Source organism: Salmo salar, chromosome 08 (genome assembly GCF_965601325.2).
Source record: "Salmo salar chromosome 08, fSalSal1, whole genome shotgun sequence".
Lineage (NCBI taxonomy): Eukaryota > Metazoa > Chordata > Actinopteri > Salmoniformes > Salmonidae > Salmo > Salmo salar.
This window is the reverse complement of record NC_138298.1, coordinates 2,306,834-2,327,500: the sequence shown is the minus strand read 5'-3', so window position 1 is coordinate 2,327,500 and position 20,667 is coordinate 2,306,834. Positions and strand designations below refer to the sequence as shown.

The window sequence follows — 20,667 nt, the reverse complement described above, 5'->3', positions numbered from 1 at the left end:
TCCCATCACTTTTTAGCACAGGTAGTTGGATAAAATACAAACTTTATTTCCTTTCATCATTTGAACAGGGCAAAGGAGCACAAAGCTGCATTCAGCAACAATATTCTTGTTTGTCTTATAAATACAAGGCAGATGCTAATTGAAAACACAAGGAAATTTGATCCTATTAAAAAGGCAGGAAGCTGCATTTAGTCAATTCATCATTAAATGCTTACTACAAGGCAGTGTTGCTGATGAAATAGTGCAGGGGCACACCCTCGTGGACAAAATGCTTACAGCACCTGGTATTCCCAGGCGGTCTCCCATCCAAGTACTAACCAGGCCCGACCCTGCTTAGCTTCGGAGATCAGACGAGATCGGGCGTACCCAGGCTGGTATGGCCGTAAGCGAGAAACAATCTCTTGCTACAACATATATAGTCAAAGTGAGTCTGATAAAACAGACATTTAGTCAATTCATCATTAAATGCTTAATACAAGGCAGTGTTGCTGATGAAATAGTGCAAGAGCACACCCTCGTGGACAAAATGCTTCCAGCACCTGGTATTCCCAGGCGGTCTCCCATCCAAGTACTAACCAGGCCCGACCCTGCTTAGCTTCCGAGATCAGATGAGATCGGGCGTACCCAGGCTGGTATGGCCGTAAGCGAGAAACAATCTCTTGCTACAACATATATAGTCAAAGTGAGTCTGATAAAACAGACATTTAGTCAATTCATCATTAAATGCTTAATACAAGGCAGTGTTGCTGATGAAATAGTGCAAGAGCACACCCTCGTGGACAAAATGCTTACAGCACCTGGTATTCCCAGGCGGTCTCCCATCCAAGTACTAACCAGGCCCGACCCTGCTTAGCTTCCGAGATCAGACGAGATCGGGCGTACCAAGGCTGGTATGGCCGTAAGCGAGAAACAATCTCTTGCTACAACATATATAGTCAAAGTGAGTGTGATAAACAGACATTGCATTTTCACCAATTAGATAAGCAGCTTGAACTTTGTGTCACTGAAAAAGTAGAAGAAATTACAAACACTGTTCCCATCACTTTTTAGCACAGGTAGTTGGATAAAATACAAACTTTATTTCCTTTCATCATTTGAACAGGGCAAAGGAGCACAAAGCACACACAAGCTGCATTCAGCAACAATATTCTTGTTTGTCTTATAAATACAAGGCAGATGCTAATTGAAAACACAAGGAAATTTGATCCTATTAAAAAGGCAGGAAGCTGCATTTAGTCAATTCATCATTAAATGCTTACTACAAGGCAGTGTTGCTGATGAAATAGTGCAGGGGCACACCCTCGTGGACAAAATGCTTACAGCACCTGGTATTCCCAGGCGGTCTCCCATCCAAGTACTAACCAGGCCCGACCCTGCTTAGCTTCCGAGATCAGACGAGATCGGGCGTACCCAGGCTGGTATGGCCGTAAGCGAGAAACAATCTCTTGCTACAACATATATAGTCAAAGTGAGTGTGATAAACAGACATTGCATTTTCACCAATTAGATAAGCAGCTTGAACTTTGTGTCACTGAAAAAGTAGAAGAAATTACAAACACTGTTCCCATCACTTTTTACCACAGGTAGTTGGATAAAATACAAACTTTATTTCCTTTCATCATTTGAACAGGGCAAAGGAGCACAAAGCACACACAAGCTGCATTCAGCAACAATATTCTTGTTTGTCTTATAAATACAAGGCAGATGCTAATTGAAAACACAAGGAAATTTGATCCTATTAAAAAGGCAGGAAGCTGCATTTAGTCAATTCATCATTAAATGCTTACTACAAGGCAGTGTTGCTGATGAAATAGTGCAGGGGCACACCCTCGTGGACAAAATGCTTACAGCACCTGGTATTCCCAGGCGGTCTCCCATCCAAGTACTAACCAGGCCCGACCCTGCTTAGCTTCCGAGATCAGACGAGATCGGGCGTACCCAGGCTGGTATGGCCGTAAGTGAGAAACAATCTCTTGCTACAACATATATAGTCAAAGTGAGTGTGATAAACAGACATTGCATTTTCACCAATTAGATAAGCAGCTTGAACTTTGTGTCACTGAAAAAGTAGAAGAAATTACAAACACTGTTCCCATCACTTTTTAGCACAGGTAGTTGGATAAAATACAAACTTTATTTCCTTTCATCATTTGAACAGGGCAAAGGAGCACAAAGCACACACAAGCTGCATTCAGCAACAATATTCTTGTTTGTCTTATAAATACAAGGCAGATGCTAATTGAAAACACAAGGAAATTTGATCCTATTAAAAAGGCAGGAAGCTGCATTTAGTCAATTCATCATTAAATGCTTACTACAAGGCAGTGTTGCTGATGAAATAGTGCAGGGGCACACCCTCGTGGACAAAATGCTTACAGCACCTGGTATTCCCAGGCGGTCTCCCATCCAAGTACTAACCAGGCCCGACCCTGCTTAGCTTCCGAGATCAGACGAGATCGGGCGTACCCAGGCTGGTATGGCCGTAAGCGAGAAACAATCTCTTGCTACAACATATATAGTCAAAGTGAGTGTGATAAACAGACATTGCATTTTCACCAATTAGATAAGCAGCTTGAACTTTGTGTCACTGAAAAAGTAGAAGAAATTACAAACACTGTTCCCATCACTTTTTAGCACAGGTAGTTGGATAAAATACAAACTTTATTTCCTTTCATCATTTGAACAGGGCAAAGGAGCACAAAGCACACACAAGCTGCATTCAGCAACAATATTCTTGTTTGTCTTATAAATACAAGGCAGATGCTAATTGAAAACACAAGGAAATTTGATCCTATTAAAAAGGCAGGAAGCTGCATTTAGTCAATTCATCATTAAATGCTTACTACAAGGCAGTGTTGCTGATGAAATAGTGCAGGGGCACACCCTCGTGGACAAAATGCTTACAGCACCTGGTATTCCCAGGCGGTCTCCCATCCAAGTACTAACCAGGCCCGACCCTGCTTAGCTTCCGAGATCAGACGAGATCGGGCGTACCCAGGCTGGTATGGCCGTAAGCGAGAAACAATCTCTTGCTACAACATATATAGTCAAAGTGAGTGTGATAAACAGACATTGCATTTTCACCAATTAGATAAGCAGCTTGAACTTTGTGTCACTGAAAAAGTAGAAGAAATTACAAACACTGTTCCCATCACTTTTTACCACAGGTAGTTGGATAAAATACAAACTTTATTTCCTTTCATCATTTGAACAGGGCAAAGGAGCACAAAGCACACACAAGCTGCATTCAGCAACAATATTCTTGTTTGTCTTATAAATACAAGGCAGATGCTAATTGAAAACACAAGGAAATTTGATCCTATTAAAAAGGCAGGAAGCTGCATTTAGTCAATTCATCATTAAATGCTTACTACAAGGCAGTGTTGCTGATGAAATAGTGCAGGGGCACACCCTCGTGGACAAAATGCTTACAGCACCTGGTATTCCCAGGCGGTCTCCCATCCAAGTACTAACCAGGCCCGACCCTGCTTAGCTTCGGAGATCAGACGAGATCGGGCGTACCCAGGCTGGTATGGCCGTAAGCGAGAAACAATCTCTTGCTACAACATATATAGTCAAAGTGAGTCTGATAAAACAGACATTTAGTCAATTCATCATTAAATGCTTAATACAAGGCAGTGTTGCTGATGAAATAGTGCAAGAGCACACCCTCGTGGACAAAATGCTTCCAGCACCTGGTATTCCCAGGCGGTCTCCCATCCAAGTACTAACCAGGCCCGACCCTGCTTAGCTTCCGAGATCAGATGAGATCGGGCGTACCCAGGCTGGTATGGCCGTAAGCGAGAAACAATCTCTTGCTACAACATATATAGTCAAAGTGAGTCTGATAAAACAGACATTTAGTCAATTCATCATTAAATGCTTAATACAAGGCAGTGTTGCTGATGAAATAGTGCAAGAGCACACCCTCGTGGACAAAATGCTTACAGCACCTGGTATTCCCAGGCGGTCTCCCATCCAAGTACTAACCAGGCCCGACCCTGCTTAGCTTCCGAGATCAGACGAGATCGGGCGTACCAAGGCTGGTATGGCCGTAAGCGAGAAACAATCTCTTGCTACAACATATATAGTCAAAGTGAGTGTGATAAACAGACATTGCATTTTCACCAATTAGATAAGCAGCTTGAACTTTGTGTCACTGAAAAAGTAGAAGAAATTACAAACACTGTTCCCATCACTTTTTAGCACAGGTAGTTGGATAAAATACAAACTTTATTTCCTTTCATCATTTGAACAGGGCAAAGGAGCACAAAGCACACACAAGCTGCATTCAGCAACAATATTCTTGTTTGTCTTATAAATACAAGGCAGATGCTAATTGAAAACACAAGGAAATTTGATCCTATTAAAAAGGCAGGAAGCTGCATTTAGTCAATTCATCATTAAATGCTTACTACAAGGCAGTGTTGCTGATGAAATAGTGCAGGGGCACACCCTCGTGGACAAAATGCTTACAGCACCTGGTATTCCCAGGCGGTCTCCCATCCAAGTACTAACCAGGCCCGACCCTGCTTAGCTTCCGAGATCAGACGAGATCGGGCGTACCCAGGCTGGTATGGCCGTAAGCGAGAAACAATCTCTTGCTACAACATATATAGTCAAAGTGAGTGTGATAAACAGACATTGCATTTTCACCAATTAGATAAGCAGCTTGAACTTTGTGTCACTGAAAAAGTAGAAGAAATTACAAACACTGTTCCCATCACTTTTTACCACAGGTAGTTGGATAAAATACAAACTTTATTTCCTTTCATCATTTGAACAGGGCAAAGGAGCACAAAGCACACACAAGCTGCATTCAGCAACAATATTCTTGTTTGTCTTATAAATACAAGGCAGATGCTAATTGAAAACACAAGGAAATTTGATCCTATTAAAAAGGCAGGAAGCTGCATTTAGTCAATTCATCATTAAATGCTTACTACAAGGCAGTGTTGCTGATGAAATAGTGCAGGGGCACACCCTCGTGGACAAAATGCTTACAGCACCTGGTATTCCCAGGCGGTCTCCCATCCAAGTACTAACCAGGCCCGACCCTGCTTAGCTTCCGAGATCAGACGAGATCGGGCGTACCCAGGCTGGTATGGCCGTAAGTGAGAAACAATCTCTTGCTACAACATATATAGTCAAAGTGAGTGTGATAAACAGACATTGCATTTTCACCAATTAGATAAGCAGCTTGAACTTTGTGTCACTGAAAAAGTAGAAGAAATTACAAACACTGTTCCCATCACTTTTTAGCACAGGTAGTTGGATAAAATACAAACTTTATTTCCTTTCATCATTTGAACAGGGCAAAGGAGCACAAAGCACACACAAGCTGCATTCAGCAACAATATTCTTGTTTGTCTTATAAATACAAGGCAGATGCTAATTGAAAACACAAGGAAATTTGATCCTATTAAAAAGGCAGGAAGCTGCATTTAGTCAATTCATCATTAAATGCTTACTACAAGGCAGTGTTGCTGATGAAATAGTGCAGGGGCACACCCTCGTGGACAAAATGCTTACAGCACCTGGTATTCCCAGGCGGTCTCCCATCCAAGTACTAACCAGGCCCGACCCTGCTTAGCTTCCGAGATCAGACGAGATCGGGCGTACCCAGGCTGGTATGGCCGTAAGCGAGAAACAATCTCTTGCTACAACATATATAGTCAAAGTGAGTGTGATAAACAGACATTGCATTTTCACCAATTAGATAAGCAGCTTGAACTTTGTGTCACTGAAAAAGTAGAAGAAATTACAAACACTGTTCCCATCACTTTTTACCACAGGTAGTTGGATAAAATACAAACTTTATTTCCTTTCATCATTTGAACAGGGCAAAGGAGCACAAAGCACACACAAGCTGCATTCAGCAACAATATTCTTGTTTGTCTTATAAATACAAGGCAGATGCTAATTGAAAACACAAGGAAATTTGATCCTATTAAAAAGGCAGGAAGCTGCATTTAGTCAATTCATCATTAAATGCTTACTACAAGGCAGTGTTGCTGATGAAATAGTGCAGGGGCACACCCTCGTGGACAAAATGCTTACAGCACCTGGTATTCCCAGGCGGTCTCCCATCCAAGTACTAACCAGGCCCGACCCTGCTTAGCTTCCGAGATCAGACGAGATCGGGCGTACCCAGGCTGGTATGGCCGTAAGCGAGAAACAATCTCTTGCTACAACATATATAGTCAAAGTGAGTCTGATAAAACAGACATTTAGTCAATTCATCATTAAATGCTTAATACAAGGCAGTGTTGCTGATGAAATAGTGCAAGAGCACACCCTCGTGGACAAAATGCTTACAGCACCTGGTATTCCCAGGCGGTCTCCCATCCAAGTACTAACCAGGCCCGACCCTGCTTAGCTTCCGAGATCAGACGAGATCGGGCGTACCCAGGCTGGTATGGCCGTAAGCGAGAAACAATCTCTTGCTACAACATATATAGTCAAAGTGAGTGTGATAAACAGACATTGCATTTTCACCAATTAGATAAGCAGCTTGAACTTTGTGTCACTGAAAAAGTAGAAGAAATTACAAACACTGTTCCCATCACTTTTTAGCACAGGTAGTTGGATAAAATACAAACTTTATTTCCTTTCATCATTTGAACAGGGCAAAGGAGCACAAAGCACACACAAGCTGCATTCAGCAACAATATTCTTGTTTGTCTTATAAATACAAGGCAGATGCTAATTGAAAACACAAGGAAATTTGATCCTATTAAAAAGGCAGGAAGCTGCATTTAGTCAATTCATCATTAAATGCTTACTACAAGGCAGTGTTGCTGATGAAATAGTGCAGGGGCACACCCTCGTGGACAAAATGCTTACAGCACCTGGTATTCCCAGGCGGTCTCCCATCCAAGTACTAACCAGGCCCGACCCTGCTTAGCTTCCGAGATCAGACGAGATCGGGCGTACCCAGGCTGGTATGGCCGTAAGCGAGAAACAATCTCTTGCTACAACATATATAGTCAAAGTGAGTGTGATAAACAGACATTGCATTTTCACCAATTAGATAAGCAGCTTGAACTTTGTGTCACTGAAAAAGTAGAAGAAATTACAAACACTGTTCCCATCACTTTTTAGCACAGGTAGTTGGATAAAATACAAACTTTATTTCCTTTCATCATTTGAACAGGGCAAAGGAGCACAAAGCACACACAAGCTGCATTCAGCAACAATATTCTTGTTTGTCTTATAAATACAAGGCAGATGCTAATTGAAAACACAAGGAAATTTGATCCTATTAAAAAGGCAGGAAGCTGCATTTAGTCAATTCATCATTAAATGCTTACTACAAGGCAGTGTTGCTGATGAAATAGTGCAGGGGCACACCCTCGTGGACAAAATGCTTACAGCACCTGGTATTCCCAGGCGGTCTCCCATCCAAGTACTAACCAGGCCCGACCCTGCTTAGCTTCCGAGATCAGACGAGATCGGGCGTACCCAGGCTGGTATGGCCGTAAGCGAGAAACAATCTCTTGCTACAACATATATAGTCAAAGTGAGTCTGATAAAACAGACATTTAGTCAATTCATCATTAAATGCTTAATACAAGGCAGTGTTGCTGATGAAATAGTGCAAGAGCACACCCTCGTGGACAAAATGCTTACAGCACCTGGTATTCCCAGGCGATCTCCCATCCAAGTACTAACCAGGCCCGACCCTGCTTAGCTTCCGAGATCAGACGAGATCGGGAGTACCCAGGCTGGTATGGCCGTAAGCGAGAAACAATCTCTTGCTACAACATATATAGTCAAAGTGAGTGTGATAAACAGACATTGCATTTTCACCAATTAGATAAGCAGCTTGAACTTTGTGTCACTGAAAAAGTAGAAGAAATTACAAACACTGTTCCCATCACTTTTTAGCACAGGTAGTTGGATAAAATACAAACTTTATTTCCTTTCATCATTTGAACAGGGCAAAGGAGCACAAAGCACACACAAGCTGCATTCAGCAACAATATTCTTGTTTGTCTTATAAATACAAGGCAGATGCTAATTGAAAACACAAGGAAATTTGATCCTATTAAAAAGGCAGGAAGCTGCATTTAGTCAATTCATCATTAAATGCTTACTACAAGGCAGTGTTGCTGATGAAATAGTGCAGGGGCACACCCTCGTGGACAAAACGCTTACAGCACCTGGTATTCCCAGGCGGTCTCCCATCCAAGTACTAACCAGGCCCGACCCTGCTTAGCTTCCGAGATCAGACGAGATCGGGCGTACCCAGGCTGGTATGGCCGTAAGCGAGAAACAATCTCTTGCTACAACATATATAGTCAAAGTGAGTGTGATAAACAGACATTGCATTTTCACCAATTAGATAAGCAGCTTGAACTTTGTGTCACTGAAAAAGTAGAAGAAATTACAAACACTGTTCCCATCACTTTTTAGCACAGGTAGTTGGATAAAATACAAACTTTATTTCCTTTCATCATTTGAACAGGGCAAAGGAGCACAAAGCACACACAAGCTGCATTCAGCAACAATATTCTTGTTTGTCTTATAAATACAAGGCAGATGCTAATTGAAAACACAAGGAAATTTGATCCTATTAAAAAGGCAGGAAGCTGCATTTAGTCAATTCATCATTAAATGCTTACTACAAGGCAGTGTTGCTGATGAAATAGTGCAGGGGCACACCCTCGTGGACAAAATGCTTACAGCACCTGGTATTCCCAGGCGGTCTCCCATCCAAGTACTAACCAGGCCCGACCCTGCTTAGCTTCCGAGATCAGACGAGATCGGGCGTACCCAGGCTGGTATGGCCGTAAGCGAGAAACAATCTCTTGCTACAACATATATAGTCAAAGTGAGTGTGATAAACAGACATTGCATTTTCACCAATTAGATAAGCAGCTTGAACTTTGTGTCACTGAAAAAGTAGAAGAAATTACAAACACTGTTCCCATCACTTTTTACCACAGGTAGTTGGATAAAATACAAACTTTATTTCCTTTCATCATTTGAACAGGGCAAAGGAGCACAAAGCACACACAAGCTGCATTCAGCAACAATATTCTTGTTTGTCTTATAAATACAAGGCAGATGCTAATTGAAAACACAAGGAAATTTGATCCTATTAAAAAGGCAGGAAGCTGCATTTAGTCAATTCATCATTAAATGCTTACTACAAGGCAGTGTTGCTGATGAAATAGTGCAGGGGCACACCCTCGTGGACAAAATGCTTACAGCACCTGGTATTCCCAGGCGGTCTCCCATCCAAGTACTAACCAGGCCCGACCCTGCTTAGCTTCCGAGATCAGACGAGATCGGGCGTACCCAGGCTGGTATGGCCGTAAGCGAGAAACAATCTCTTGCTACAACATATATAGTCAAAGTGAGTCTGATAAAACAGACATTTAGTCAATTCATCATTAAATGCTTAATACAAGGCAGTGTTGCTGATGAAATAGTGCAAGAGCACACCCTCGTGGACAAAATGCTTACAGCACCTGGTATTCCCAGGCGATCTCCCATCCATGTACTAACCAGGCCCGACCCTGCTTAGCTTCCGAGATCAGACGAGATCGGGCGTACCCAGGCTGGTATGGCCGTAAGCGAGAAACAATCTCTTGCTACAACATATATAGTCAAAGTGAGTGTGATAAACAGACATTGCATTTTCACCAATTAGATAAGCAGCTTGAACTTTGTGTCACTGAAAAAGTAGAAGAAATTACAAACACTGTTCCCATCACTTTTTAGCACAGGTAGTTGGATAAAATACAAACTTTATTTCCTTTCATCATTTGAACAGGGCAAAGGAGCACAAAGCACACACAAGCTGCATTCAGCAACAATATTCTTGTTTGTCTTATAAATACAAGGCAGATGCTAATTGAAAACACAAGGAAATTTGATCCTATTAAAAAGGCAGGAAGCTGCATTTAGTCAATTCATCATTAAATGCTTACTACAAGGCAGTGTTGCTGATGAAATAGTGCAGGGGCACACCCTCGTGGACAAAATGCTTACAGCACCTGGTATTCCCAGGCGGTCTCCCATCCAAGTACTAACCAGGCCCGACCCTGCTTAGCTTCCGAGATCAGACGAGATCGGGCGTACCCAGGCTGGTATGGCCGTAAGCGAGAAACAATCTCTTGCTACAACATATATAGTCAAAGTGAGTGTGATAAACAGACATTGCATTTTCACCAATTAGATAAGCAGCTTGAACTTTGTGTCACTGAAAAAGTAGAAGAAATTACAAACACTGTTCCCATCACTTTTTAGCACAGGTAGTTGGATAAAATACAAACTTTATTTCCTTTCATCATTTGAACAGGGCAAAGGAGCACAAAGCACACACAAGCTGCATTCAGCAACAATATTCTTGTTTGTCTTATAAATACAAGGCAGATGCTAATTGAAAACACAAGGAAATTTGATCCTATTAAAAAGGCAGGAAGCTGCATTTAGTCAATTCATCATTAAATGCTTACTACAAGGCAGTGTTGCTGATGAAATAGTGCAGGGGCACACCCTCGTGGACAAAATGCTTACAGCACCTGGTATTCCCAGGCGGTCTCCCATCCAAGTACTAACCAGGCCCGACCCTGCTTAGCTTCCGAGATCAGACGAGATCGGGCGTACCCAGGCTGGTATGGCCGTAAGCGAGAAACAATCTCTTGCTACAACATATATAGTCAAAGTGAGTCTGATAAAACAGACATTTAGTCAATTCATCATTAAATGCTTAATACAAGGCAGTGTTGCTGATGAAATAGTGCAAGAGCACACCCTCGTGGACAAAATGCTTACAGCACCTGGTATTCCCAGGCGATCTCCCATCCAAGTACTAACCAGGCCCGACCCTGCTTAGCTTCCGAGATCAGACGAGATCGGGAGTACCCAGGCTGGTATGGCCGTAAGCGAGAAACAATCTCTTGCTACAACATATATAGTCAAAGTGAGTGTGATAAACAGACATTGCATTTTCACCAATTAGATAAGCAGCTTGAACTTTGTGTCACTGAAAAAGTAGAAGAAATTACAAACACTGTTCCCATCACTTTTTAGCACAGGTAGTTGGATAAAATACAAACTTTATTTCCTTTCATCATTTGAACAGGGCAAAGGAGCACAAAGCACACACAAGCTGCATTCAGCAACAATATTCTTGTTTGTCTTATAAATACAAGGCAGATGCTAATTGAAAACACAAGGAAATTTGATCCTATTAAAAAGGCAGGAAGCTGCATTTAGTCAATTCATCATTAAATGCTTACTACAAGGCAGTGTTGCTGATGAAATAGTGCAGGGGCACACCCTCGTGGACAAAATGCTTACAGCACCTGGTATTCCCAGGCGGTCTCCCATCCAAGTACTAACCAGGCCCGACCCTGCTTAGCTTCCGAGATCAGACGAGATCGGGCGTACCCAGGCTGGTATGGCCGTAAGCGAGAAACAATCTCTTGCTACAACATATATAGTCAAAGTGAGTGTGATAAACAGACATTGCATTTTCACCAATTAGATAAGCAGCTTGAACTTTGTGTCACTGAAAAAGTAGAAGAAATTACAAACACTGTTCCCATCACTTTTTAGCACAGGTAGTTGGATAAAATACAAACTTTATTTCCTTTCATCATTTGAACAGGGCAAAGGAGCACAAAGCACACACAAGCTGCATTCAGCAACAATATTCTTGTTTGTCTTATAAATACAAGGCAGATGCTAATTGAAAACACAAGGAAATTTGATCCTATTAAAAAGGCAGGAAGCTGCATTTAGTCAATTCATCATTAAATGCTTACTACAAGGCAGTGTTGCTGATGAAATAGTGCAGGGGCACACCCTCGTGGACAAAATGCTTACAGCACCTGGTATTCCCAGGCGGTCTCCCATCCAAGTACTAACCAGGCCCGACCCTGCTTAGCTTCCGAGATCAGACGAGATCGGGCGTACCCAGGCTGGTATGGCCGTAAGCGAGAAACAATCTCTTGCTACAACATATATAGTCAAAGTGAGTCTGATAAAACAGACATTTAGTCAATTCATCATTAAATGCTTAATACAAGGCAGTGTTGCTGATGAAATAGTGCAAGAGCACACCCTCGTGGACAAAATGCTTACAGCACCTGGTATTCCCAGGCGGTCTCCCATCCAAGTACTAACCAGGCCCGACCCTGCTTAGCTTCCGAGATCAGACGAGATCGGGCGTACCCAGGCTGGTATGGCCGTAAGCGAGAAACAATCTCTTGCTACAACATATATAGTCAAAGTGAGTGTGATAAACAGACATTGCATTTTCACCAATTAGATAAGCAGCTTGAACTTTGTGTCACTGAAAAAGTAGAAGAAATTACAAACACTGTTCCCATCACTTTTTAGCACAGGTAGTTGGATAAAATACAAACTTTATTTCCTTTCATCATTTGAACAGGGCAAAGGAGCACAAAGCACACACAAGCTGCATTCAGCAACAATATTCTTGTTTGTCTTATAAATACAAGGCAGATGCTAATTGAAAACACAAGGAAATTTGATCCTATTAAAAAGGCAGGAAGCTGCATTTAGTCAATTCATCATTAAATGCTTACTACAAGGCAGTGTTGCTGATGAAATAGTGCAGGGGCACACCCTCGTGGACAAAATGCTTACAGCACCTGGTATTCCCAGGCGGTCTCCCATCCAAGTACTAACCAGGCCCGACCCTGCTTAGCTTCCGAGATCAGACGAGATCGGGCGTACCCAGGCTGGTATGGCCGTAAGCGAGAAACAATCTCTTGCTACAACATATATAGTCAAAGTGAGTCTGATAAAACAGACATTTAGTCAATTCATCATTAAATGCTTAATACAAGGCAGTGTTGCTGATGAAATAGTGCAAGAGCACACCCTCGTGGACAAAATGCTTACAGCACCTGGTATTCCCAGGCGGTCTCCCATCCAAGTACTAACCAGGCCCGACCCTGCTTAGCTTCCGAGATCAGACGAGATCGGGCGTACCCAGGCTGGTATGGCCGTAAGCGAGAAACAATCTCTTGCTACAACATATATAGTCAAAGTGAGTGTGATAAACAGACATTGCATTTTCACCAATTAGATAAGCAGCTTGAACTTTGTGTCACTGAAAAAGTAGAAGAAATTACAAACACTGTTCCCATCACTTTTTAGCACAGGTAGTTGGATAAAATACAAACTTTATTTCCTTTCATCATTTGAACAGGGCAAAGGAGCACAAAGCACACACAAGCTGCATTCAGCAACAATATTCTTGTTTGTCTTATAAATACAAGGCAGATGCTAATTGAAAACACAAGGAAATTTGATCCTATTAAAAAGGCAGGAAGCTGCATTTAGTCAATTCATCATTAAATGCTTACTACAAGGCAGTGTTGCTGATGAAATAGTGCAGGGGCACACCCTCGTGGACAAAATGCTTACAGCACCTGGTATTCCCAGGCGGTCTCCCATCCAAGTACTAACCAGGCCCGACCCTGCTTAGCTTCCGAGATCAGACGAGATCGGGCGTACCCAGGCTGGTATGGCCGTAAGCGAGAAACAATCTCTTGCTACAACATATATAGTCAAAGTGAGTCTGATAAAACAGACATTTAGTCAATTCATCATTAAATGCTTAATACAAGGCAGTGTTGCTGATGAAATAGTGCAAGAGCACACCCTCGTGGACAAAATGCTTACAGCACCTGGTATTCCCAGGCGATCTCCCATCCAAGTACTAACCAGGCCCGACCCTGCTTAGCTTCCGAGATCAGACGAGATCGGGAGTACCCAGGCTGGTATGGCCGTAAGCGAGAAACAATCTCTTGCTACAACATATATAGTCAAAGTGAGTGTGATAAACAGACATTGCATTTTCACCAATTAGATAAGCAGCTTGAACTTTGTGTCACTGAAAAAGTAGAAGAAATTACAAACACTGTTCCCATCACTTTTTAGCACAGGTAGTTGGATAAAATACAAACTTTATTTCCTTTCATCATTTGAACAGGGCAAAGGAGCACAAAGCACACACAAGCTGCATTCAGCAACAATATTCTTGTTTGTCTTATAAATACAAGGCAGATGCTAATTGAAAACACAAGGAAATTTGATCCTATTAAAAAGGCAGGAAGCTGCATTTAGTCAATTCATCATTAAATGCTTACTACAAGGCAGTGTTGCTGATGAAATAGTGCAGGGGCACACCCTCGTGGACAAAATGCTTACAGCACCTGGTATTCCCAGGCGGTCTCCCATCCAAGTACTAACCAGGCCCGACCCTGCTTAGCTTCCGAGATCAGACGAGATCGGGCGTACCCAGGCTGGTATGGCCGTAAGCGAGAAACAATCTCTTGCTACAACATATATAGTCAAAGTGAGTGTGATAAACAGACATTGCATTTTCACCAATTAGATAAGCAGCTTGAACTTTGTGTCACTGAAAAAGTAGAAGAAATTACAAACACTGTTCCCATCACTTTTTAGCACAGGTAGTTGGATAAAATACAAACTTTATTTCCTTTCATCATTTGAACAGGGCAAAGGAGCACAAAGCACACACAAGCTGCATTCAGCAACAATATTCTTGTTTGTCTTATAAATACAAGGCAGATGCTAATTGAAAACACAAGGAAATTTGATCCTATTAAAAAGGCAGGAAGCTGCATTTAGTCAATTCATCATTAAATGCTTACTACAAGGCAGTGTTGCTGATGAAATAGTGCAGGGGCACACCCTCGTGGACAAAATGCTTACAGCACCTGGTATTCCCAGGCGGTCTCCCATCCAAGTACTAACCAGGCCCGACCCTGCTTAGCTTCCGAGATCAGACGAGATCGGGCGTACCTAGGCTGGTATGGCCGTAAGCGAGAAACAATCTCTTGCTACAACATATATAGTCAAAGTGAGTCTGATAAAACAGACATTTAGTCAATTCATCATTAAATGCTTAATACAAGGCAGTGTTGCTGATGAAATAGTGCAAGAGCACACCCTCGTGGACAAAATGCTTACAGCACCTGGTATTCCCAGGCGGTCTCCCATCCAAGTACTAACCAGGCCCGACCCTGCTTAGCTTCCGAGATCAGACGAGATCGGGCGTACCCAGGCTGGTATGGCCGTAAGCGAGAAACAGTCTCTTGCTACAACATATATAGTCAAAGTGAGTGTGATAAACAGACATTGCATTTTCACCAATTAGATAAGCAGCTTGAACTTTGTGTCACTGAAAAAGTAGAAGAAATTACAAACGCTGTTCCCATCACTTTTTAGCACAGGTAGTTGGATAAAATACAAACTTTATTTCCTTTCATCATTTGAACAGGGCAAAGGAGCACAAAGCACACACAAGCTGCATTCAGCAACAATATTCTTGTTTGTCTTATAAATACAAGGCAGATGCTAATTGAAAACACAAGGAAATTTGATCCTATTAAAAAGGCAGGAAGCTGCATTTAGTCAATTCATCATTAAATGCTTACTACAAGGCAGTGTTGCTGATGAAATAGTGCAGGGGCACACCCTCGTGGACAAAATGCTTACAGCACCTGGTATTCCCAGGCGGTCTCCCATCCAAGTACTAACCAGGCCCGACCCTGCTTAGCTTCCGAGATCAGACGAGATCGGGCGTACCTAGGCTGGTATGGCCGTAAGCGAGAAACAATCTCTTGCTACAACATATATAGTCAAAGTGAGTCTGATAAAACAGACATTTAGTCAATTCATCATTAAATGCTTAATACAAGGCAGTGTTGCTGATGAAATAGTGCAAGAGCACACCCTCGTGGACAAAATGCTTACAGCACCTGGTATTCCCAGGCGGTCTCCCATCCAAGTACTAACCAGGCCCGACCCTGCTTAGCTTCCGAGATCAGACGAGATCGGGCGTACCCAGGCTGGTATGGCCGTAAGCGAGAAACAGTCTCTTGCTACAACATATATAGTCAAAGTGAGTGTGATAAACAGACATTGCATTTTCACCAATTAGATAAGCAGCTTGAACTTTGTGTCACTGAAAAAGTAGAAGAAATTACAAACGCTGTTCCCATCACTTTTTAGCACAGGTAGTTGGATAAAATACAAACTTTATTTCCTTTCATCATTTGAACAGGGCAAAGGAGCACAAAGCACACACAAGCTGCATTCAGCAACAATATTCTTGTTTGTCTTATAAATACAAGGCAGATGCTAATTGAAAACACAAGGAAATTTGATCCTATTAAAAAGGCAGGAAGCTGCATTTAGTCAATTCATCATTAAATGCTTACTACAAGGCAGTGTTGCTGATGAAATAGTGCAGGGGCATACCCTCGTGGACAAAATGCTTACAGCACCTGGTATTCCCAGGCGGTCTCCCATCCAAGTACTAACCAGGCCCGACCCTGCTTAGCTTCCGAGATCAGACGAGATCGGGCGTACCCAGGCTGGTATGGCCGTAAGCGAGAAACAATCTCTTGCTACAACATATATAGTCAAAGTGAGTCTGATAAAACAGACATTTAGTCAATTCATCATTAAATGCTTAATACAAGGCAGTGTTGCTGATGAAATAGTGCAAGAGCACACCCTCGTGGACAAAATGCTTACAGCACCTGGTATTCCCAGGCGATCTCCCATCCAAGTACTAACCAGGCCCGACCCTGCTTAGCTTCCGAGATCAGACGAGATCGGGCGTACCCAGGCTGGTATGGCCGTAAGCGAGAAACAATCTCTTGCTACAACATATATAGTCAAAGTGAGTGTGATAAACAGACATTGCATTTTCACCAATTAGATAAGCAGCTTGAACTTTGTGTCACTGAAAAAGTAGAAGAAATTACAAACACTGTTCCCATCACTTTTTAGCACAGGTAGTTGGATAAAATACAAACTTTATTTCCTTTCATCATTTGAACAGGGCAAAGGAGCACAAAGCACACACAAGCTGCATTCAGCAACAATATTCTTGTTTGTCTTATAAATACAAGGCAGATGCTAATTGAAAACACAAGGAAATTTGATCCTATTAAAAAGGCAGGAAGCTGCATTTAGTCAATTCATCATTAAATGCTTACTACAAGGCAGTGTTGCTGATGAAATAGTGCAGGGGCACACCCTCGTGGACAAAATGCTTACAGCACCTGGTATTCCCAGGCGGTCTCCCATCCAAGTACTAACCAGGCCCGACCCTGCTTAGCTTCCGAGATCAGACGAGATCGGGCGTACCCAGGCTGGTATGGCCGTAAGCGAGAAACAATCTCTTGCTACAACATATATAGTCAAAGTGAGTGTGATAAACAGACATTGCATTTTCACCAATTAGATAAGCAGCTTGAACTTTGTGTCACTGAAAAAGTAGAAGAAATTACAAACACTGTTCCCATCACTTTTTAGCACAGGTAGTTGGATAAAATACAAACTTTATTTCCTTTCATCATTTGAACAGGGCAAAGGAGCACAAAGCACACACAAGCTGCATTCAGCAACAATATTCTTGTTTGTCTTATAAATACAAGGCAGATGCTAATTGAAAACACAAGGAAATTTGATCCTATTAAAAAGGCAGGAAGCTGCATTTAGTCAATTCATCATTAAATGCTTACTACAAGGCAGTGTTGCTGATGAAATAGTGCAGGGGCACACCCTCGTGGACAAAATGCTTACAGCACCTGGTATTCCCAGGCGGTCTCCCATCCAAGTACTAACCAGGCCCGACCCTGCTTAGCTTCCGAGATCAGACGAGATCGGGCGTACCCAGGCTGGTATGGCCGTAAGCGAGAAACAATCTCTTGCTACAACATATATAGTCAAAGTGAGTCTGATAAAACAGACATTTAGTCAATTCATCATTAAATGCTTAATACAAGGCAGTGTTGCTGATGAAATAGTGCAAGAGCACACCCTCGTGGACAAAATGCTTACAGCACCTGGTATTCCCAGGCGGTCTCCCATCCAAGTACTAACCAGGCCCGACCCTGCTTAGCTTCCGAGATCAGACGAGATCGGGCGTACCCAGGCTGGTATGGCCGTAAGCGAGAAACAATCTCTTGCTACAACATATATAGTCAAAGTGAGTCTGATAAAACAGACATTTAGTCAATTCATCATTAAATGCTTAATACAAGGCAGTGTTGCTGATGAAATAGTGCAAGAGCACACCCTCGTGGACAAAATGCTTACAGCACCTGGTATTCCCAGGCGATCTCCCATCCAAGTACTAACCAGGCCCGACCCTGCTTAGCTTCCGAGATCAGACGAGATCGGGCGTACCCAGGCTGGTATGGCCGTAAGCGAGAAACAATCTCTTGCTACAACATATATAGTCAAAGTGAGTGTGATAAACAGACATTGCATTTTCACCAATTAGATAAGCAGCTTGAACTTTGTGTCACTGAAAAAGTAGAAGAAATTACAAACACTGTTCCCATCACTTTTTAGCACAGGTAGTTGGATAAAATACAAACTTTATTTCCTTTCATCATTTGAACAGGGCAAAGGAGCACAAAGCACACACAAGCTGCATTCAGCAACAATATTCTTGTTTGTCTTATAAATACAAGGCAGATGCTAATTGAAAACACAAGGAAATTTGATCCTATTAAAAAGGCAGGAAGCTGCATTTAGTCAATTCATCATTAAATGCTTACTACAAGGCAGTGTTGCTGATGAAATAGTGCAGGGGCACACCCTCGTGGACAAAATGCTTACAGCACCTGGTATTCCCAGGCGGTCTCCCATCCAAGTACTAACCAGGCCCGACCCTGCTTAGCTTCCGAGATCAGACGAGATCGGGCGTACCCAGGCTGGTATGGCCGTAAGCGAGAAACAATCTCTTGCTACAACATATATAGTCAAAGTGAGTCTGATAAAACAGACATTTAGTCAATTCATCATTAAATGCTTAATACAAGGCAGTGTTGCTGATGAAATAGTGCAAGAGCACACCCTCGTGGACAAAATGCTTACAGCACCTGGTATTCCCAGGCGATCTCCCATCCAAGTACTAACCAGGCCCGACCCTGCTTAGCTTCCGAGATCAGACGAGATCGGGCGTACCCAGGCTGGTATGGCCGTAAGCGAGAAACAATCTCTTGCTACAACATATATAGTCAAAGTGAGTGTGATAAACAGACATTGCATTTTCACCAATTAGATAAGCAGCTTGAACTTTGTGTCACTGAAAAAGTAGAAGAAATTACAAACACTGTTCCCATCACTTTTTAGCACAGGTAGTTGGATAAAATACAAACTTTATTTCCTTTCATCATTTGAACAGGGCAAAGGAGCACAAAGCACACACAAGCTGCATTCAGCAACAATATTCTTGTTTGTCTTATAAATACAAGGCAGATGCTAATTGAAAACACAAGGAAATTTGATCCTATTAAAAAGGCAGGAAGCTGCATTTAGTCAATTCATCATTAAATGCTTACTACAAGGCAGTGTTGCTGATGAAATAGTGCAGGGGCACACCCTCGTGGACAAAATGCTTACAGCACCTGGTATTCCCAGGCGGTCTCCCATCCAAGTACTAACCAGGCCCGACCCTGCTTAGCTTCCGAGATCAGACGAGATCGGGCGTACCCAGGCTGGTATGGCCGTAAGCGAGAAACAATCTCTTGCTACAACATATATAGTCAAAGTGAGTCTGATAAAACAGACATTTAGTCAATTCATCATTAAATGCTTAATACAAGGCAGTGTTGCTGATGAAATAGTGCAAGAGCACACCCTCGTGGACAAAATGCTTACAGCACCTGGTATTCCCAGGCGGTCTCCCATCCAAGTACTAACCAGGCCCGACCCTGCTTAGCTTCCGAGATCAGACGAGATCGGGCGTACCCAGGCTGGTATGGCCGTAAGCGAGAAACAATCTCTTGCTACAACATATATAGTCAAAGTGAGTGTGATAAACAGACATTGCATTTTCACCAATTAGATAAGCAGCTTGAACTTTGTGTCACTGAAAAAGTAGAAGAAATTACAAACACTGTTCCCATCACTTTTTAGCACAGGTAGTTGGATAAAATACAAACTTTATTTCCTTTCATCATTTGAACAGGGCAAAGGAGCACAAAGCACACACAAGCTGCATTCAGCAACAATATTCTTGTTTGTCTTATAAATACAAGGCAGATGCTAATTGAAAACACAAGGAAATTTGATCCTATTAAAAAGGCAGGAAGCTGCATTTAGTCAATTCATCATTAAATGCTTACTACAAGGCAGTGTTGCTGATGAAATAGTGCAGGGGCACACCCTCGTGGACAAAATGCTTACAGCACCTGGTATTCCCAGGCGGTCTCCCATCCAAGTACTAACCAGGCCGACCCTGCTTAGCTTCCGAGATCAGACGAGATCGGGCGTACCCAGGCTGGTATGGCCGTAAGCGAGAAACAATCTCTTGCTACAACATATATAGTCAAAGTGAGTCTGATAAAACAGACATTTAGTCAATTCATCATTAAATGCTTAATACAAGGCAGTGTTGCTGATGAAATAGTGCAAGAGCACACCCTCGTGGACAAAATGCTTACAGCACCTGGTATTCCCAGGCGGTCTCCCATCCAAGTACTAACCAGGCCCGACCCTGCTTAGCTTCCGAGATCAGACGAGATCGGGCGTACCCAGGCTGGTATGGCCGTAAGCGAGAAACAATCTCTTGCTACAACATATATAGTCAAAGTGAGTCTGATAAAACAGACATTTAGTCAA

At 42.5% G+C, this 20,667-nt stretch overlaps 49 non-coding genes across 49 annotated transcripts; all 49 read right to left on the bottom strand.

Annotated features, from left to right (window-relative positions):
• Positions 1 to 269: 269 nt before the first annotated feature.
• LOC145886111 (5S ribosomal RNA) lies at positions 270 to 388 on the bottom strand. The gene has a single exon (XR_014397695.1). It is a non-coding gene; the product is annotated as a 5S ribosomal RNA (ribosomal RNA).
• A 139-nt stretch (positions 389 to 527) lies between these two features.
• LOC145884677 (5S ribosomal RNA) lies at positions 528 to 646 on the bottom strand. The gene has a single exon (XR_014396256.1). It is a non-coding gene; the product is annotated as a 5S ribosomal RNA (ribosomal RNA).
• A 139-nt stretch (positions 647 to 785) lies between these two features.
• Positions 786 to 904, bottom strand: LOC145882233 (5S ribosomal RNA). Its single transcript, XR_014393799.1, has one exon. It is a non-coding gene; the product is annotated as a 5S ribosomal RNA (ribosomal RNA).
• Positions 905 to 1,313: 409 nt separating this feature from the next.
• LOC145855365 (5S ribosomal RNA) lies at positions 1,314 to 1,432 on the bottom strand. Its single transcript, XR_014376252.1, has one exon. It is a non-coding gene; the product is annotated as a 5S ribosomal RNA (ribosomal RNA).
• A 409-nt stretch (positions 1,433 to 1,841) lies between these two features.
• Positions 1,842 to 1,960, bottom strand: LOC145883124 (5S ribosomal RNA). The gene has a single exon (XR_014394697.1). It is a non-coding gene; the product is annotated as a 5S ribosomal RNA (ribosomal RNA).
• Positions 1,961 to 2,369: 409 nt separating this feature from the next.
• LOC145855364 (5S ribosomal RNA) lies at positions 2,370 to 2,488 on the bottom strand. Its single transcript, XR_014376251.1, has one exon. It is a non-coding gene; the product is annotated as a 5S ribosomal RNA (ribosomal RNA).
• Positions 2,489 to 2,897: 409 nt separating this feature from the next.
• Positions 2,898 to 3,016, bottom strand: LOC145855363 (5S ribosomal RNA). The gene has a single exon (XR_014376250.1). It is a non-coding gene; the product is annotated as a 5S ribosomal RNA (ribosomal RNA).
• A 409-nt stretch (positions 3,017 to 3,425) lies between these two features.
• On the bottom strand, positions 3,426 to 3,544 carry LOC145886110 (5S ribosomal RNA). The gene has a single exon (XR_014397694.1). It is a non-coding gene; the product is annotated as a 5S ribosomal RNA (ribosomal RNA).
• A 139-nt stretch (positions 3,545 to 3,683) lies between these two features.
• LOC145884676 (5S ribosomal RNA) lies at positions 3,684 to 3,802 on the bottom strand. The gene has a single exon (XR_014396255.1). It is a non-coding gene; the product is annotated as a 5S ribosomal RNA (ribosomal RNA).
• A 139-nt stretch (positions 3,803 to 3,941) lies between these two features.
• Positions 3,942 to 4,060, bottom strand: LOC145882232 (5S ribosomal RNA). Its single transcript, XR_014393798.1, has one exon. It is a non-coding gene; the product is annotated as a 5S ribosomal RNA (ribosomal RNA).
• Positions 4,061 to 4,469: 409 nt separating this feature from the next.
• Positions 4,470 to 4,588, bottom strand: LOC145855362 (5S ribosomal RNA). The gene has a single exon (XR_014376249.1). It is a non-coding gene; the product is annotated as a 5S ribosomal RNA (ribosomal RNA).
• A 409-nt stretch (positions 4,589 to 4,997) lies between these two features.
• LOC145883123 (5S ribosomal RNA) lies at positions 4,998 to 5,116 on the bottom strand. Its single transcript, XR_014394696.1, has one exon. It is a non-coding gene; the product is annotated as a 5S ribosomal RNA (ribosomal RNA).
• A 409-nt stretch (positions 5,117 to 5,525) lies between these two features.
• Positions 5,526 to 5,644, bottom strand: LOC145855361 (5S ribosomal RNA). The gene has a single exon (XR_014376248.1). It is a non-coding gene; the product is annotated as a 5S ribosomal RNA (ribosomal RNA).
• A 409-nt stretch (positions 5,645 to 6,053) lies between these two features.
• LOC145855360 (5S ribosomal RNA) lies at positions 6,054 to 6,172 on the bottom strand. Its single transcript, XR_014376247.1, has one exon. It is a non-coding gene; the product is annotated as a 5S ribosomal RNA (ribosomal RNA).
• Positions 6,173 to 6,311: 139 nt separating this feature from the next.
• LOC145855359 (5S ribosomal RNA) lies at positions 6,312 to 6,430 on the bottom strand. The gene has a single exon (XR_014376246.1). It is a non-coding gene; the product is annotated as a 5S ribosomal RNA (ribosomal RNA).
• A 409-nt stretch (positions 6,431 to 6,839) lies between these two features.
• Positions 6,840 to 6,958, bottom strand: LOC145855358 (5S ribosomal RNA). Its single transcript, XR_014376245.1, has one exon. It is a non-coding gene; the product is annotated as a 5S ribosomal RNA (ribosomal RNA).
• A 409-nt stretch (positions 6,959 to 7,367) lies between these two features.
• Positions 7,368 to 7,486, bottom strand: LOC145855357 (5S ribosomal RNA). Its single transcript, XR_014376244.1, has one exon. It is a non-coding gene; the product is annotated as a 5S ribosomal RNA (ribosomal RNA).
• A 139-nt stretch (positions 7,487 to 7,625) lies between these two features.
• Positions 7,626 to 7,744, bottom strand: LOC145884394 (5S ribosomal RNA). Its single transcript, XR_014395972.1, has one exon. It is a non-coding gene; the product is annotated as a 5S ribosomal RNA (ribosomal RNA).
• A 409-nt stretch (positions 7,745 to 8,153) lies between these two features.
• On the bottom strand, positions 8,154 to 8,272 carry LOC145881606 (5S ribosomal RNA). Its single transcript, XR_014393179.1, has one exon. It is a non-coding gene; the product is annotated as a 5S ribosomal RNA (ribosomal RNA).
• A 409-nt stretch (positions 8,273 to 8,681) lies between these two features.
• On the bottom strand, positions 8,682 to 8,800 carry LOC145855356 (5S ribosomal RNA). Its single transcript, XR_014376243.1, has one exon. It is a non-coding gene; the product is annotated as a 5S ribosomal RNA (ribosomal RNA).
• A 409-nt stretch (positions 8,801 to 9,209) lies between these two features.
• On the bottom strand, positions 9,210 to 9,328 carry LOC145855354 (5S ribosomal RNA). Its single transcript, XR_014376241.1, has one exon. It is a non-coding gene; the product is annotated as a 5S ribosomal RNA (ribosomal RNA).
• Positions 9,329 to 9,467: 139 nt separating this feature from the next.
• LOC145887396 (5S ribosomal RNA) lies at positions 9,468 to 9,586 on the bottom strand. The gene has a single exon (XR_014398987.1). It is a non-coding gene; the product is annotated as a 5S ribosomal RNA (ribosomal RNA).
• A 409-nt stretch (positions 9,587 to 9,995) lies between these two features.
• LOC145855353 (5S ribosomal RNA) lies at positions 9,996 to 10,114 on the bottom strand. The gene has a single exon (XR_014376240.1). It is a non-coding gene; the product is annotated as a 5S ribosomal RNA (ribosomal RNA).
• Positions 10,115 to 10,523: 409 nt separating this feature from the next.
• On the bottom strand, positions 10,524 to 10,642 carry LOC145855352 (5S ribosomal RNA). Its single transcript, XR_014376239.1, has one exon. It is a non-coding gene; the product is annotated as a 5S ribosomal RNA (ribosomal RNA).
• A 139-nt stretch (positions 10,643 to 10,781) lies between these two features.
• LOC145884393 (5S ribosomal RNA) lies at positions 10,782 to 10,900 on the bottom strand. The gene has a single exon (XR_014395971.1). It is a non-coding gene; the product is annotated as a 5S ribosomal RNA (ribosomal RNA).
• Positions 10,901 to 11,309: 409 nt separating this feature from the next.
• Positions 11,310 to 11,428, bottom strand: LOC145855351 (5S ribosomal RNA). The gene has a single exon (XR_014376238.1). It is a non-coding gene; the product is annotated as a 5S ribosomal RNA (ribosomal RNA).
• A 409-nt stretch (positions 11,429 to 11,837) lies between these two features.
• LOC145855350 (5S ribosomal RNA) lies at positions 11,838 to 11,956 on the bottom strand. Its single transcript, XR_014376237.1, has one exon. It is a non-coding gene; the product is annotated as a 5S ribosomal RNA (ribosomal RNA).
• Positions 11,957 to 12,095: 139 nt separating this feature from the next.
• Positions 12,096 to 12,214, bottom strand: LOC145855349 (5S ribosomal RNA). Its single transcript, XR_014376236.1, has one exon. It is a non-coding gene; the product is annotated as a 5S ribosomal RNA (ribosomal RNA).
• A 409-nt stretch (positions 12,215 to 12,623) lies between these two features.
• On the bottom strand, positions 12,624 to 12,742 carry LOC145855348 (5S ribosomal RNA). The gene has a single exon (XR_014376235.1). It is a non-coding gene; the product is annotated as a 5S ribosomal RNA (ribosomal RNA).
• Positions 12,743 to 12,881: 139 nt separating this feature from the next.
• LOC145855347 (5S ribosomal RNA) lies at positions 12,882 to 13,000 on the bottom strand. Its single transcript, XR_014376234.1, has one exon. It is a non-coding gene; the product is annotated as a 5S ribosomal RNA (ribosomal RNA).
• A 409-nt stretch (positions 13,001 to 13,409) lies between these two features.
• On the bottom strand, positions 13,410 to 13,528 carry LOC145855346 (5S ribosomal RNA). Its single transcript, XR_014376233.1, has one exon. It is a non-coding gene; the product is annotated as a 5S ribosomal RNA (ribosomal RNA).
• Positions 13,529 to 13,667: 139 nt separating this feature from the next.
• Positions 13,668 to 13,786, bottom strand: LOC145884392 (5S ribosomal RNA). The gene has a single exon (XR_014395970.1). It is a non-coding gene; the product is annotated as a 5S ribosomal RNA (ribosomal RNA).
• A 409-nt stretch (positions 13,787 to 14,195) lies between these two features.
• LOC145855345 (5S ribosomal RNA) lies at positions 14,196 to 14,314 on the bottom strand. The gene has a single exon (XR_014376232.1). It is a non-coding gene; the product is annotated as a 5S ribosomal RNA (ribosomal RNA).
• A 409-nt stretch (positions 14,315 to 14,723) lies between these two features.
• LOC145884690 (5S ribosomal RNA) lies at positions 14,724 to 14,842 on the bottom strand. The gene has a single exon (XR_014396269.1). It is a non-coding gene; the product is annotated as a 5S ribosomal RNA (ribosomal RNA).
• A 139-nt stretch (positions 14,843 to 14,981) lies between these two features.
• Positions 14,982 to 15,100, bottom strand: LOC145855343 (5S ribosomal RNA). Its single transcript, XR_014376230.1, has one exon. It is a non-coding gene; the product is annotated as a 5S ribosomal RNA (ribosomal RNA).
• A 409-nt stretch (positions 15,101 to 15,509) lies between these two features.
• On the bottom strand, positions 15,510 to 15,628 carry LOC145884689 (5S ribosomal RNA). Its single transcript, XR_014396268.1, has one exon. It is a non-coding gene; the product is annotated as a 5S ribosomal RNA (ribosomal RNA).
• A 139-nt stretch (positions 15,629 to 15,767) lies between these two features.
• LOC145855342 (5S ribosomal RNA) lies at positions 15,768 to 15,886 on the bottom strand. Its single transcript, XR_014376229.1, has one exon. It is a non-coding gene; the product is annotated as a 5S ribosomal RNA (ribosomal RNA).
• A 409-nt stretch (positions 15,887 to 16,295) lies between these two features.
• Positions 16,296 to 16,414, bottom strand: LOC145855341 (5S ribosomal RNA). Its single transcript, XR_014376228.1, has one exon. It is a non-coding gene; the product is annotated as a 5S ribosomal RNA (ribosomal RNA).
• Positions 16,415 to 16,553: 139 nt separating this feature from the next.
• LOC145884141 (5S ribosomal RNA) lies at positions 16,554 to 16,672 on the bottom strand. Its single transcript, XR_014395720.1, has one exon. It is a non-coding gene; the product is annotated as a 5S ribosomal RNA (ribosomal RNA).
• A 409-nt stretch (positions 16,673 to 17,081) lies between these two features.
• Positions 17,082 to 17,200, bottom strand: LOC145855340 (5S ribosomal RNA). Its single transcript, XR_014376227.1, has one exon. It is a non-coding gene; the product is annotated as a 5S ribosomal RNA (ribosomal RNA).
• Positions 17,201 to 17,609: 409 nt separating this feature from the next.
• LOC145855339 (5S ribosomal RNA) lies at positions 17,610 to 17,728 on the bottom strand. Its single transcript, XR_014376226.1, has one exon. It is a non-coding gene; the product is annotated as a 5S ribosomal RNA (ribosomal RNA).
• A 139-nt stretch (positions 17,729 to 17,867) lies between these two features.
• On the bottom strand, positions 17,868 to 17,986 carry LOC145855338 (5S ribosomal RNA). The gene has a single exon (XR_014376225.1). It is a non-coding gene; the product is annotated as a 5S ribosomal RNA (ribosomal RNA).
• Positions 17,987 to 18,125: 139 nt separating this feature from the next.
• Positions 18,126 to 18,244, bottom strand: LOC145884140 (5S ribosomal RNA). Its single transcript, XR_014395719.1, has one exon. It is a non-coding gene; the product is annotated as a 5S ribosomal RNA (ribosomal RNA).
• Positions 18,245 to 18,653: 409 nt separating this feature from the next.
• Positions 18,654 to 18,772, bottom strand: LOC145855337 (5S ribosomal RNA). Its single transcript, XR_014376224.1, has one exon. It is a non-coding gene; the product is annotated as a 5S ribosomal RNA (ribosomal RNA).
• A 139-nt stretch (positions 18,773 to 18,911) lies between these two features.
• Positions 18,912 to 19,030, bottom strand: LOC145884139 (5S ribosomal RNA). The gene has a single exon (XR_014395718.1). It is a non-coding gene; the product is annotated as a 5S ribosomal RNA (ribosomal RNA).
• Positions 19,031 to 19,439: 409 nt separating this feature from the next.
• LOC145855336 (5S ribosomal RNA) lies at positions 19,440 to 19,558 on the bottom strand. Its single transcript, XR_014376223.1, has one exon. It is a non-coding gene; the product is annotated as a 5S ribosomal RNA (ribosomal RNA).
• A 139-nt stretch (positions 19,559 to 19,697) lies between these two features.
• On the bottom strand, positions 19,698 to 19,816 carry LOC145855335 (5S ribosomal RNA). The gene has a single exon (XR_014376222.1). It is a non-coding gene; the product is annotated as a 5S ribosomal RNA (ribosomal RNA).
• Positions 19,817 to 20,225: 409 nt separating this feature from the next.
• Positions 20,226 to 20,343, bottom strand: LOC145851188 (5S ribosomal RNA). Its single transcript, XR_014373038.1, has one exon. It is a non-coding gene; the product is annotated as a 5S ribosomal RNA (ribosomal RNA).
• Positions 20,344 to 20,482: 139 nt separating this feature from the next.
• On the bottom strand, positions 20,483 to 20,601 carry LOC145855334 (5S ribosomal RNA). The gene has a single exon (XR_014376221.1). It is a non-coding gene; the product is annotated as a 5S ribosomal RNA (ribosomal RNA).
• Between the last annotated feature and the right edge of the window lie 66 nt (positions 20,602 to 20,667).